Source organism: Phocoena phocoena, chromosome 3 (assembly GCF_963924675.1).
Source record: "Phocoena phocoena chromosome 3, mPhoPho1.1, whole genome shotgun sequence".
Lineage (NCBI taxonomy): Eukaryota > Metazoa > Chordata > Mammalia > Artiodactyla > Phocoenidae > Phocoena > Phocoena phocoena.
In genome coordinates, this window is record NC_089221.1 from 53,728,618 (window position 1) to 53,740,978 (window position 12,361).

A 12,361-nucleotide genomic window follows, 5' to 3' on the forward strand; every position below is an offset into this window, starting at 1 on the left:
TTTTCTTTCATTTGTCAATCTTCACGTTACCGTTTTAGCTCTCTATAGATGTTGCATCTATTATTTATAAAAATTTTCACATAGCTTCAACTGTGGAAAATGCCTTAATTGTGTAATTCACAGTGCGAAGAAAATTTTAAATATATTAAAAAATTAGACATCATTAGGATAACCTCCTGAAGAGGGATTTTCTCTAATGAGGAACTCTGCTAATGTGGGTTGAGCTCTTGAAAGATGATGGTGTGGCTGTTAATGGGTCAGCAGTTAACAAAAATAGAAAATAGTAAGGATGGTGCGATATAGTCTTTGCCCCGATAATCCATCCAAACAGGAGATGACTATGGTGTTGCTGAGTGTGGAGACAGAAGAGGTCTGCTATCAGTTGTCACCTCTAGAAAGTGCTTTGTAGTTAGTGAAGATTCTTCCCAAGCCCTGCATCATTTAATTTAATTTTTGTTTGTTGGCCATTTTTGACAGTTTACCTGTCCAAAAATAGAGTTTACTAGCTTACCTTTTGGGTTACGTATCCAGAATATATCTGGTCTTATGCAATATGTTTTCCAAAATGCTACTGAAAATCAATTTTTGGTGAATTAAGTATGCTGAATATCTTACCTAGAAAAATGCTCCTGGAATCATTTTGTCAAGTAAATGTCAATGCTTATACTTTATGATCTGGAAAAGTGTAGTGTACTTTAATAAAAAGAACAAAGTAGGTGGGGTCAGAAAAATCTGACTTACTAACTATATAATGCTGAGTGAATAATTATTTTGGTCCCAGATACCCCCATAAAGTTTGCCCCTTTACTTTAGCATTCTGTATTTTCTGAATATTTGGGTTTGTATTTTCCTGTGGATTTGTCCCTTTATTCCATTTTCTAGTTTTCTATTCTCTTTGGTTCTGACTTAATGTACTTGGACCTTTGTGTATGTGTGTGTACTTTTGCTTTTTTACTTTGCTTCATTTATTAATTTAGCAAATAGTGAGTAGTGTATGTGTGTACTCTTACATGTTGCCCCAAATCCTGCGTGGAATGATGTAGAATATAAATAAGTTTTTAACAAGAGGGAGTATATTTGAGAAGCGTGTGAGAAAGCTGTAAAACCCCTAAAATAGATTCTTTGCTTTTATGAGAAATGCAGCTTGAGACTTAGAGGAATCCCCAGATTCACAGGTTTGAGGAATTTTCACAAACTGTGTGTATCAATATAACCAGCACTTAGGTCAAGAAACAGAACATTATTTGTCCCTCAGGAGCCCTCTTCGTACTTCCTGTCACTACCTCCATAACCGCTATCTTGACTTCTAAAAGTATAGATTGGTTTGGCCTGATTTTGAACTTCCTATAAGTAGAGTCATAGGATAGGTATACATTTTTTTTCTTTTCTTTTGTTTTTTTAATTGTAAAATATACATAACAAAATTTACCATGTTTTTAAGTGTACTGTTCTGTGGCATTGAGTGCCTTCACATTGCTGTGCAACTATCACCACCTTACCTCCACAGAACCTTTTCATCTTTCCAGACTGAAATTCCATACCCATTAAACACTAACTCCCCATTCTCCCCTCTCCCAAGCCCTGGCAACCACCATTCTACTTTCTGTCTCTAGGAATCTGACTATTCAAGGTACCCCATATAAGTGGAATTATATAACATTTATCCTTTTGAGGCTGACTTATGTCACTTAACATACCTTCAGGGGTCACCCATGTCACAGCATATGTCAAAATGTCCTTCCCTTTTCAGGCTGAATAGCATTCCATTTCATGCGTATATCATATTTGGTTTATCTGTTCAGCCATCGATGGACACCTCCATCTTTCCGTTGCAGATCGGTCTGTGTGCTCTGTAGGTCTGCTGCATGGCTGTTTTCTTGGGATTTCCTTTTACCATCACTACGCTCATCCTGGTAATTCCCTTCACTTCTCTCCATGCACTGTCCTTTCCTTGATCTTATGCATTTCTCTTAAATGGTTTACTTCATCGTTTAGCATATCCCCCAGTACTTTCTTGAGAAAAGGTGTACCAGGGGTTAATTTGGTACCTTATATGTCTTAGGCTATCTTTAGCAAACTATGTAGATGATGGTGATAAGCCTCTGTCAAGAAAGGATCTCATTTTGTTTGGGGAAGGAAGAGGAACAGGAGAGAGCAGGAGACAGGGAGGGGAGAAAGAGAAGAAGATGCTTCTGCCCTGACCTTTCCTCATCATGCCGCACTAGGAGGGGTCCTAGTCATCTTGCTTCTCTAATGTCTTGCCCATAGGAAGCAGTTGAGGTATGTCCTTCAGTGAATGAACACACGTGGACAGCCTCAGGATACCTGCTTTGTGAAGTGATGGACAATCCTTAGAGGTCATTGACTGGCTTCTCAAAAAGGCCTGCTTGAACAACCAATACCCATTATTAAACATATCACTAAAATCGAAACCTGGTTCTTTATCTCCACGGCAGATAGAACAGATTCCTCCTTTAACTTTTATTCTGTCCTTCTTCCTGTTTTGCCAAATGATAAAATCCTTAAGAATCAAACTTTTATACGATTCATCCTTACATCCCACACGATGCCATGCATTACATAAATGCTTAACAAATGTTTGTTGCGTTACTACAATCAGACACATGACTTTCTTTAAGGCCATTAAATGAGCCAGCCTGTCCCAGATTCAGAGACTTTGCAATTGCTGTTCCCTCTGTCTGGGGTACTTTTTTCCCGACTCTTCATGAGCTGGTTCCTTTTCATTCTGCAAATGAAGCTTGCACATCACTGAGTCCTTCTGGTCCCAATCTAAAAGCACTGTCTACTCCCTGAGTCACTGATTGTCCTATCACCTGTGGTGGCCCCTACACAATACCCATCCTTATCAGAAATGATCTTAGTTATGTCTTTATTTAGTTTCCCCAACTCAAATGGACTCCACAGATGTATCTTTCCATCTCATTCACTGCTGTATCTCTCATACCTAGAACAGGGACTGCTAAATAAAATTTTGTTTTTATTAAAAAAATTTTTTTTTGAAGTATAGTTGGTTTGCAGTATTTCAGGTATACAGTAAAATGATTATGAATTATATCAGCTATTGAGAGAGTGAAAATGTTAATAATATGGTCTAACTATTACTGGGTTATGTGAGTTGTAAAAGAAGAGAGCAGACACACATACACACCTTTTTTGAACGTTTTCCTCAACCATGCTCACCTTTTAAGAATATATAAATAATTGAACATTCAGGCAGGGTGATACTCATTTTCACTCTTACCTTAAGGTTTTGTATCTTTCTTGAATCTAGAGAGACAAAATATCAGAAAATATTGGATTGGGGAGATCTGCCCCTTGAATTTCGTCTAAGAAGTCAAACCCTTATGTGTAAATCCTATCTGCCTACGTGCCTCAGGTCAATGTACCCGGCCAGACGTGTGAGACACCCTTTTATCCATGGCCTCGGAATCAAGGTGGAGCTCATTTGGCTGTAGTTTGGGATGTCTTGCTTTGCAGATTTCCGTATCTAGGTTACTGCTTGGGTGTGGCATGGAGACCCTGGTAATTAGGTTTCTGTGATTACAGGAGCTTCTGGGGCTCTGGTAAAAAAAGCCCTTCCCCCCTGAAAACAGAACATTGCCTACGCTTAGGTTAGTAATATTGCTGAGAGAGGAAATATCGACTGAGAAGTGAAACAATAAGACTGCTTTTTTATTTTCCCCTAAGCTGAGTGCAGTGAAATGAGAACCAAAATGTTTGAAACTGGTTAATGATGCTGAGGGTCCTGCAGAAATTGATGCTTGCCTTTACTGCAGGATTCCTAGAGCAGCACTGTTTTTAATTTTTTCTAATAGAGGTTTTGCAAATTAGTTTTTTATGAGCTTATTTATTTATTTTTGGCTGTGTTGGGTCTTTGTTGCTACACGTGGGCTTTCTCTAGTTGTGGCAAACGGGGGCTAGTCTTCATTGCTGTGGCTTCTCGTTGCGGTGGCTTCTCTTGTTGCGGAGCACGGGCTCTAGGCGCACGGGCTTCAGTAGCTGTGGTGCACGGGCTTAGTTGCTCCGCGGCATGTGGGATCTTCCCGGACCAGGGATCGAACCCGTGTCCCCTGCATTGGCGGCCGGATTCATAACCACTGCGCCACCAGGGAAGTCCATAGATCAGCACTGTTGATTTGGGGTTGGGTAATTCTTCATTGTGGGGCTGTCTCCTGCATGGCATGGTGCTCAGCAACGTCCCTGGCCTCTGCCCAGGTGTGACAACCAAAACTGTCTCCAAACATTGCCAACCCTAGTTGAGAACTACTGCTCTAGGGAATACATAGAAGAACCCTGCCTTAAGCCACGCCACTGGATTTGTTCAAAACCCATATGTGTTGCCACATATGTGGCTGCGTGGTTTCCTTTCCCGTACATAAGAGAAGGCTGCTTAACTCCAGCCAGTGTGTATGTCTTAGTGATGCCAGAGGAGTTTAAACCAGTGTCTTCCCCAAATACTCATCTCCCGTCAGAATGCAGCCCCCTAGTCTAGTGTGACCTTGGTTTTCTCTGCACGCACATGTGAGCAGCTGGGCCTTGGTGTGTGCCTTCCAGCCAGTGGGGGCCTTTCTGGGTCTTCATGTGGTATCTGAACATGTCCTGATCTTCCAGTTTCTTGGAGGCCACTCTCTGAGGTAGAGGTATGGGATACCTGTGTGAGCCGTTCTTGGCACTGGAGGTACAAACGACCCAGTTACCTTCTTGGAGCCTCCTCTCATAGGGAAAGACAGATGATCAAAAAATGAATATAAAATATGTCCAGTTGATGATAAGTGCGGAGGAGAGAAAGACATTAGGATGATAAGGAAGCACTAGGTGTGGGGAAGCCTTGCAATTTCACATAGGGAGGACGTTTGGATGCCTCAGGGGAAAAGAGTTTCAGGCAGAGGAAGCAGTAAATGCGAAAGCCCTGGGGTAGGAGTGTGCTTGGTGTATGTGAAGAACAGCCAGGAGTGAGAGCAGGAGTTGTAGGGGAAGAGGCCGGGGAGGTGGGCCTGTACATGTCACATGGAGCTTTTCAGGCCTGGTAAGACCTCTTCTTCAACTTTTTATTACAGAAAATTTCAAACATGTACTAGACAGAAGAGTATAGAACCCCCTATCTACCTATCACCCAGACTTACTAAATAGTAACTCAGGGCTAGTTTTCTTTTATATATAGTATTGGGTTGGCCAAAACGTTCGGGAAAAAAACCTGTGGAAAAACCCGAACTCTTTGGCCAACGCAATATATCTTATAATCCCTCTCCAGATTGATTTGAAGCAAAGCCTAGACATATTATTTTATCTGTGAATATTTTGGGGTATATATCTGGAAGGTAAGGAATTAAAAATGATCCTGATCCCAATGTTATTCTTAAAATAATTGATTACTATTAACAAATACCCAGTGTGTGTGTATGTATTTGTGTGTTTGTGTGTATATGTCTATTATACTGATTATTTCTAAATGTTTGATTATGTGTTTGATATCAGGACTCCAAAAAAAGTTTTTATGTTGTAATTAGTCAATGTATCTCTTAAGTCTTTTTTAATATTGAGGTTCTCTTTCCATCTTTTTTTTTTTTCCCTCCTGCTTTGAAAATGTTTAAGAAATCAGATCATTTGTTCTGGTTTTCACAGTCTAGCTTTTGCTGATCGTTTTTCTGTGATATTAACATGTTCCTTTGTCACTCTCTTTCCTATAAAATGATATTTTGATGTAGAGGCTTGGTTGTGTCCGGGATGATGTGGCTTTTTTTGGTGAAACTACTTCATAGGAGTTGCATCAAGCAGCATATAATACCCAGCTGTCTCTTTGTGATGTCAGCAGTCATTGTTGGTTATGGCCGCGATCTGTTGATGGCTTAGGGTTTGAAAAATGGTGCTAATCTCATTTTGTCACCCCTTCTTTATTTACCACTTGGAATATGTCTATGAAGAGAATCATTTCCCATCTATGAGGTGGAATTTATAGGGAAAGCAGGATAAGTGCTTGCTTTTTTTCCTTTACCAGTTTTCAAAATTAATTGGGTAGTTTTCCAGCATCTTCCAAAGGTGACCCTGGCTGGCTGGCTGGCTTCCTTCCTTTTTTCCTCCCTTTCTCACCTTCTTGAACTCATGATTTCAAACTTTGGATACATTTTAATATATTGCTATTGTCAATCCTATTGATGCTCAGTTGTCCCATTTTTTTGGCCAAGTTTGCTAGATTTTTGGCTTTTATTTGGAATAAGAGGGAAGGTAGTGGAAGATTTTGAACGGAGGAGTGATATATTGTGGAAATGATCATTTTGGAGTTTGTGTGGCCAACAAAGGGTAGGAGGGTAGCAGGGAAGAAGTAGAGAGTCCAGAAGGAAATTACAGTAATCTAGTCAGGACGTGGTACATCTTGGATCACTGTGATTTGGGTGGAAAGAATGGTGAGATTCAGGGTATTTTAGCAAAGAAGCTTATTTGGGGGGGAGGGTAGAATGGGGAGCAAAGATGATCCCTCCTCTTTTGTATTCCATTGTATCTTTATTATTTCGTATTGTTATGCTTTTATGCTAATTACAGATATTTGTTTACATTCTGTCTGCCTCCCTATGGTCACTAACCAGTGACTGTGTTCCCGGTGTGGATTTGTTGCCTCTAACAGGGAGGAAGGTTGGTTAGTTTTGTGAGCTCACACAGAAGGAGAAGTAACATTAACAAATGCCCCAGAGCATATTGGCAGGTTAAGATATAGAGAAAGGGTATGGGAAGATCACGTGAACCTCCTCTGGCCCACATGCACCCTTGTGGGTTTAGAAACAGGTGACCCTCTAGATGGTGCAGAGCTGAGGGTGACTTTGTGAAAATGAGAAATAATAGGGTGGAAGCAGCACAGAGCATTAGTTCAAGCTTGGCAAAGTGGGAAGCAGGCTGGATTTCAGCCCTGACTTCCCTCCCTGCCCAGCACCCTTGTGCAGGGCACAACCTGAACTACTGCACACGGCATCCCTGCATATGACAGCCCCTGGGACAGGAGTAAACACACCCGAATCTAATTCCGGCACTGCCACCAACTGTGCGCCCTCAGCTTCGTCATCTGTGAAAAGATGGAGTTTGACTTCGTGGCCTTTTAAATGTAACCACTTGAACACAGTTTCACCACAGCTTGGCTATGTGTGGGTAGACTCGCAGTGCTTGAAAATGAGAAATCTTGCTAAAATAAAATCCCAATTTGTTCTAGTATTTCTTCTCAACAAACCAGTGGTTGCCAAATTTTAAAAACATTTTAAAATACATTAGAGGAAGTGAGTCAGATGCGTTCTTCATACACAACAGTGGAAGTACACTGAGTTCCAAGTTATGAATACTGTGAAAAATTGTGTTCCTTGTATAAATACAGGATGAAGCTTTCAGTCTTCCAGAATGTATGTTCTCCCTTTCCTTATTTGTATTTGATTGCTCGTTAACGTATGTATGTATCACTGTGACATTCTTAAAAATCAGCTTTCCAAAATAAAAATACAAGCTCCAATCTCTTGTGTATCCAGTTGGTATTTTCCCATTGTTGGGTTTTGCCTGTTCACACAAGTCTTTGCCTCACAGCAGAGTTCAGCTTCCCCCAAATTAAAGCAGTTAGTTTATTCCTCTTTCTGATGATTGCCATAAATAGAAAAAAAAAATCTATTTATTTTCATCGGGCACCGATCCCCGTGTCTTTCTTGTGGAACATGACTGATTTTGTTAACTCCACCAAGGAAAGAATAAGCAGAACTTGCTCAGGGTGGTCACATTCTATTCAGGAACATCCCCGGGAGGTGGGGAATAGTTGAGGTCTGCTGAGATAAACTCTTTTAAAAGTATGATACCATTGCTTTGTTATTATTTTTTCCAGTCTGCATGGTGAAAAGGACTTTTCATTTCACTGAGGTGAAAACTGGGTCTGTGAGAGGAGCGACTTTCTTAAAAAAAAAACAAAAAACCCCAGAAACCAATTACTTGATATGCAGAGCCGAAAGCCTCATTCCCTTAACGAAATCAGTGCAGTGTGCACTGCCGTTAACCTGAGGAAAGCGGCTGACATCCCTTGATTACGACTGGAGGTGGAAAGACCCAAACTTGCAGGATTCCCCTCCCCCTCGAGAGATTGTTAGTCCAACCCTTTCTAGAGGTTCGTTTCGGCTCTCTGTCATCACCGGGACGCTAGCAGGGAATATGTGTCATGGTTACAATAGAGTGTGGTAACATATAACAACCATGAAAGCCCAGCGGGAAAGGCTACAGATTCCGGGGCTGACCTTGGAGTAAGTATTGTCTCTCTTTAATATTTTAATGCTTTCTGCATGGCACTCGCTTTCCTGCGACCAGTAGCTATTTAGCATTTGTTTGTACTGACAGCTTCAGAGCACTGCAGTGTGAGCTGGAAGGAACATGTCTTAAATGTATAGCATTTGATTTCAGCTGATGCGGAAGCCCAGACCTAGCATTTTGCGTTGCAGTCAGAGGAAAAGAGCTGCTGCATATTTAAAGTTACTAAACCTCAGTGCTGGAAACATCTTAACAGCTCATTGTGAAAGAATGTATCAGCAGGCCTGTGGTGTGTCTGTCTTTTTTTTTCTTCTCATTTACTGTTTGTTTATCCCCAATGCTGCCTTGTTCTAAAGAAGGGCCTCTGTCTGTCTTGAATAACAGAAGACATTACAATGGATCAGAGTGCAAAAGAAGGGTTATTTGTGACACTCATTAGATGTGATCCATGTTTTATCTGTGCAACAGAATAGTAATGAACTGTAGTACATTTTGCATCCTCTCTGCAGAGTCTCCATCCACCGCATGCAGTGTGTTTACCTAGTTGAGCTCTGTGTTTGCTTAGCTGGGTTTTTTTTGTTGTTTTTTTTTTTAACCCATAAACGCATCTGACTGCCTTCTGATTTGATGCAGCCACGTAAAATGCCCACATCTAATTTGTGGAGAAGTTAAACATCTGTGATGAAGGAAGTGTCAGCAAATTTTTATTTTAAATCTGTTTGTCAAAGATGCAGCAGCTATGAGTTAGTCTGTGCTGGCACACTTAAAATAATTAGCAGTACAATAGAAATCTGGTAGAAAAATACAAATATGTCTTCTAACTTGCAGTACAGATACAAAATTACATTTTCGTTGAAATCTGTGCAACCCAAATCATCTCATACTGGACTCCTTCCAGGAGGAGACTGCAGGGGAGACCTGTACCCAGTTCTGAGGGGTAACTTTTCCTCTTGAACCCTGTAGGTGCGTAATACAAGGAAAACTGTTTCCTTGGTTACTAAGTGAATAAAAACATGACATTTCTGAAGGGATGTGAGCACTTTCTTAATCAGTTCTTGCTCTAAAATTATACACTGATTTTTACTGACAAGTGATCACTTATAAAAGTTAGAGGGCTCCTACAACCCTCTTGCTAGATGTGGCTTTTTATATAATAGAGATACAAAGAGTATTTACCCATTGCCTACTTTTGTCCCATCTCCACCCTGGCATTCAGCCCTCCTCACCTATGTGGAATATTTTAGTGGCATGTGTGAATTTTTCTACTTAACCCTCATCTCTCTAGCATTCTGGAAATATGCAGCTCAGATGCCCATGGCTCTGTGTGCCAGGCCCAGGAACTTAGCTTTAACCCCCAGCTTCACTTTGACCTCTATTTCTGATCGTGCTGCTTCCTTGCTGTCTTCTTTGGCCTTGGTATATACCATTTCACATTACACCTTTTCTTTCTTTCGTTTTTGGTATCTCGTCCACGTTAACAGGAGATGCTTCAAAGTTGCTCTGTAAAATACAAACTCAGTTGTATTCATTGTTCCATCTATAATTTGAAAGACTGAGGTGTGCCACAAATTTTATGATGATGCAAGACATACAGGTCAGCTCAGCACAGGGGGTTCCGTGCACTTTGTTTTCATCCCAGGCCACACCCCCTCAGTCTAGGCTCTACCCTGGTACATGTTACTGTGCTCTGAAATAGTTTATCCTTTACCTGAGGAGCTTGAGACAGTAGATTGAATTAGAGTATCACTCTTCAATGTCATTGTCGTGTTAGCGTGAAATTCACTTTGAACGTTTTGTTTACCTTGCAATGTAAAACTACTCTTAGGTAGACATAGCTGATTTTACATTCATTCATGGAGAAAGCTAATTCTGCAGTCTTTGAGTAAATTCAGTTTCTTGACACTGCAGAGAATGGTTATAATGGAAAGTCTTATCACTGATTTTATTAAGAGCACATTTAGTGTATCTAATTTTATTTATTTGGGGACCTTTTAACAGACTAACTCTGCAGAACAGCTTCTCTGTGTTGTCTCATGAGATGTTTCTGGTTTTCTTCAGGAGAGTTTATTCCATAGGTACTGCAGCACAAACTCTTACCTTAGCATATTTTATACCCTGTAGAGGCAATTCAGAATTTTCCATCTGATTTATCAATAACATGAGGCAGTTTCTGATTCCTGTTTCAGAAAGTGGAATCCTGGATGTGAGACAGCAAATATATAAGTATTTCAGAAATTAATGGATTATTAATTTATTCCAAAATTTCTGACAAGTAGATAGCCTATGCATGGATTTCTGATTTATGAGAAACTGGGTCTTTTTTTTTTCTTCCTTTTTTCAATTTTAGTATAGAATTAGGTTCACAGATACTTCATAGCACACGTGATAATGTATCTCAGCTTGGAGGCATGGAGTGGCTTCAGTGCCTTTGCGTGCCTATTTTAGGACCAGAAGGAACAGATAAGACTGTACTTAGACTAAACGATGGCTGTATCAGTGGGCATTCAGGAGGGCTTTCCAATGAGCTGCTAAGTTAGAGTACAGTATGCTTAAGAGCAGCCGCTTTTTGAACGTGCTCTGAATGTATAAGGAAGCCAATTCCTTAGTTTGCCGAGTACTGGTACCAAACCAGAGAATGGTTTTAGAAGATATGAAACAGATATAAAATGTTACTCTATTAAAACATTTTATTAAACAAATTGGAGCATTGTGAGCAATGATTTACATTTTGGTTTAAAACAAACACAGCCAAGTCTCAATTATCCACATAATGGGAAACAAGGATGACATTAAGAATTTGGGAAGCCTAAATCTGATTCTAGCCACTGTTGCCACTTCTCTGTTCAGAGAAGGGCACAACCAGCTTGAATTAGCCAATATACCTTTGCAAAGGTATCCAATTACCTTTGCCTAAGGTAAGAAAATGTGGTTACGATGTAGAGTCATGGACCAAAGGAGGGGCAGAAGAATGTTAAGAAACTCATTGCAATATAGCAGGAGTTTCCAGGGCTCACTTCAGCCTAAGAGTTGGTACTAGAACCCTTAGCTAATTCTTATTTTGACTTTGCCATGTGAAAATAATTAAAATTGACTAGTATTAACTTCATATTTTGATAGATCTGTTGGCAAAATTGTTGCAAGTAAGATATCTGACAAATTTGTTTCCTTTCGTCCCTAAAAGAGAAGAGCCTTGAGGCCAAAAGGAAAAAAGATAAAGGGACCGTAAGCTCACCACCCCATGCTGAATATTTGAGAATTGGCTGGTGAATATGCTTGGTGGTTTGGATGGGTTGTTGGGAGTAGAAATTATAATGGTCCCTCGATAGATGAACTTGCAAAAACCTCTTTGGAGAGTAAAACACTTTACAACCATATGTGAGAAATTTTGAAGTTACTTATTATGAATATAAGCATAAGAACACTTTTTACCATGAGAGTTGGACAAAACGTTGCTGGATATTTTTCAGTGCAAAGCGCTTAAAAGTATGGAAAGGTTCGTTGCTTTGCTTTTTAAAAACGACAGTATTTAACCTGAATTTTCATTTCTGTTCTGATAACTACTTCCCTAGAGTTCTGCTACAGATTCACCATTGGCTCTTAATCAGAAATCGAATATACTCAGTATAAAAAACAGCACTGACTTGACTTTGCAAACAATCACATGTCGAACATATCTGCCAAGTTGCTCCGTGACAAAGAAAAGGCACAAAGAAAAATGGCAGCAGTAGTTTTGAGAATGTAAATTTCAGCAGGAAGCATTGTGCTTGTTCTCTGTTTTAGAGCTAAAAAGGGGCACGTGATCAGATGATTACCTAGTGGTACTGATAGGCAAGCCGTGATCATTCTCGCCTAAAGGGAACACAGTCCCTTCAATGAGCTGTGCTATTTTTACTGCCATCATTTCTCCCACTTGGAATGACATTATTTTAACTTTCAGTCTCACTCCAAGGAGCCTGAGTCCAACCCCATCCAGTCCAGGCAGTCCCTGTAGTCCTCTCTTCGCTTTTCACTTCTGGAGGTAAGCGCGCTCCAGTGCCTTCCCCGGGGCTGCTTTGTCTTCCCTTCCCTTCCCCCAGATCCC

General features: G+C 40.4%; 1 protein-coding gene across 3 annotated transcripts in view; it reads left to right on the forward strand.

The window, feature by feature from the left end:
* The window catches only part of MAST4 (microtubule associated serine/threonine kinase family member 4), a 568,007-nt gene that overhangs the window by 357,586 nt on the left and 198,060 nt on the right, over positions 1 to 12,361 (forward strand). The gene's annotated exons all lie outside the window — the stretch shown is intronic.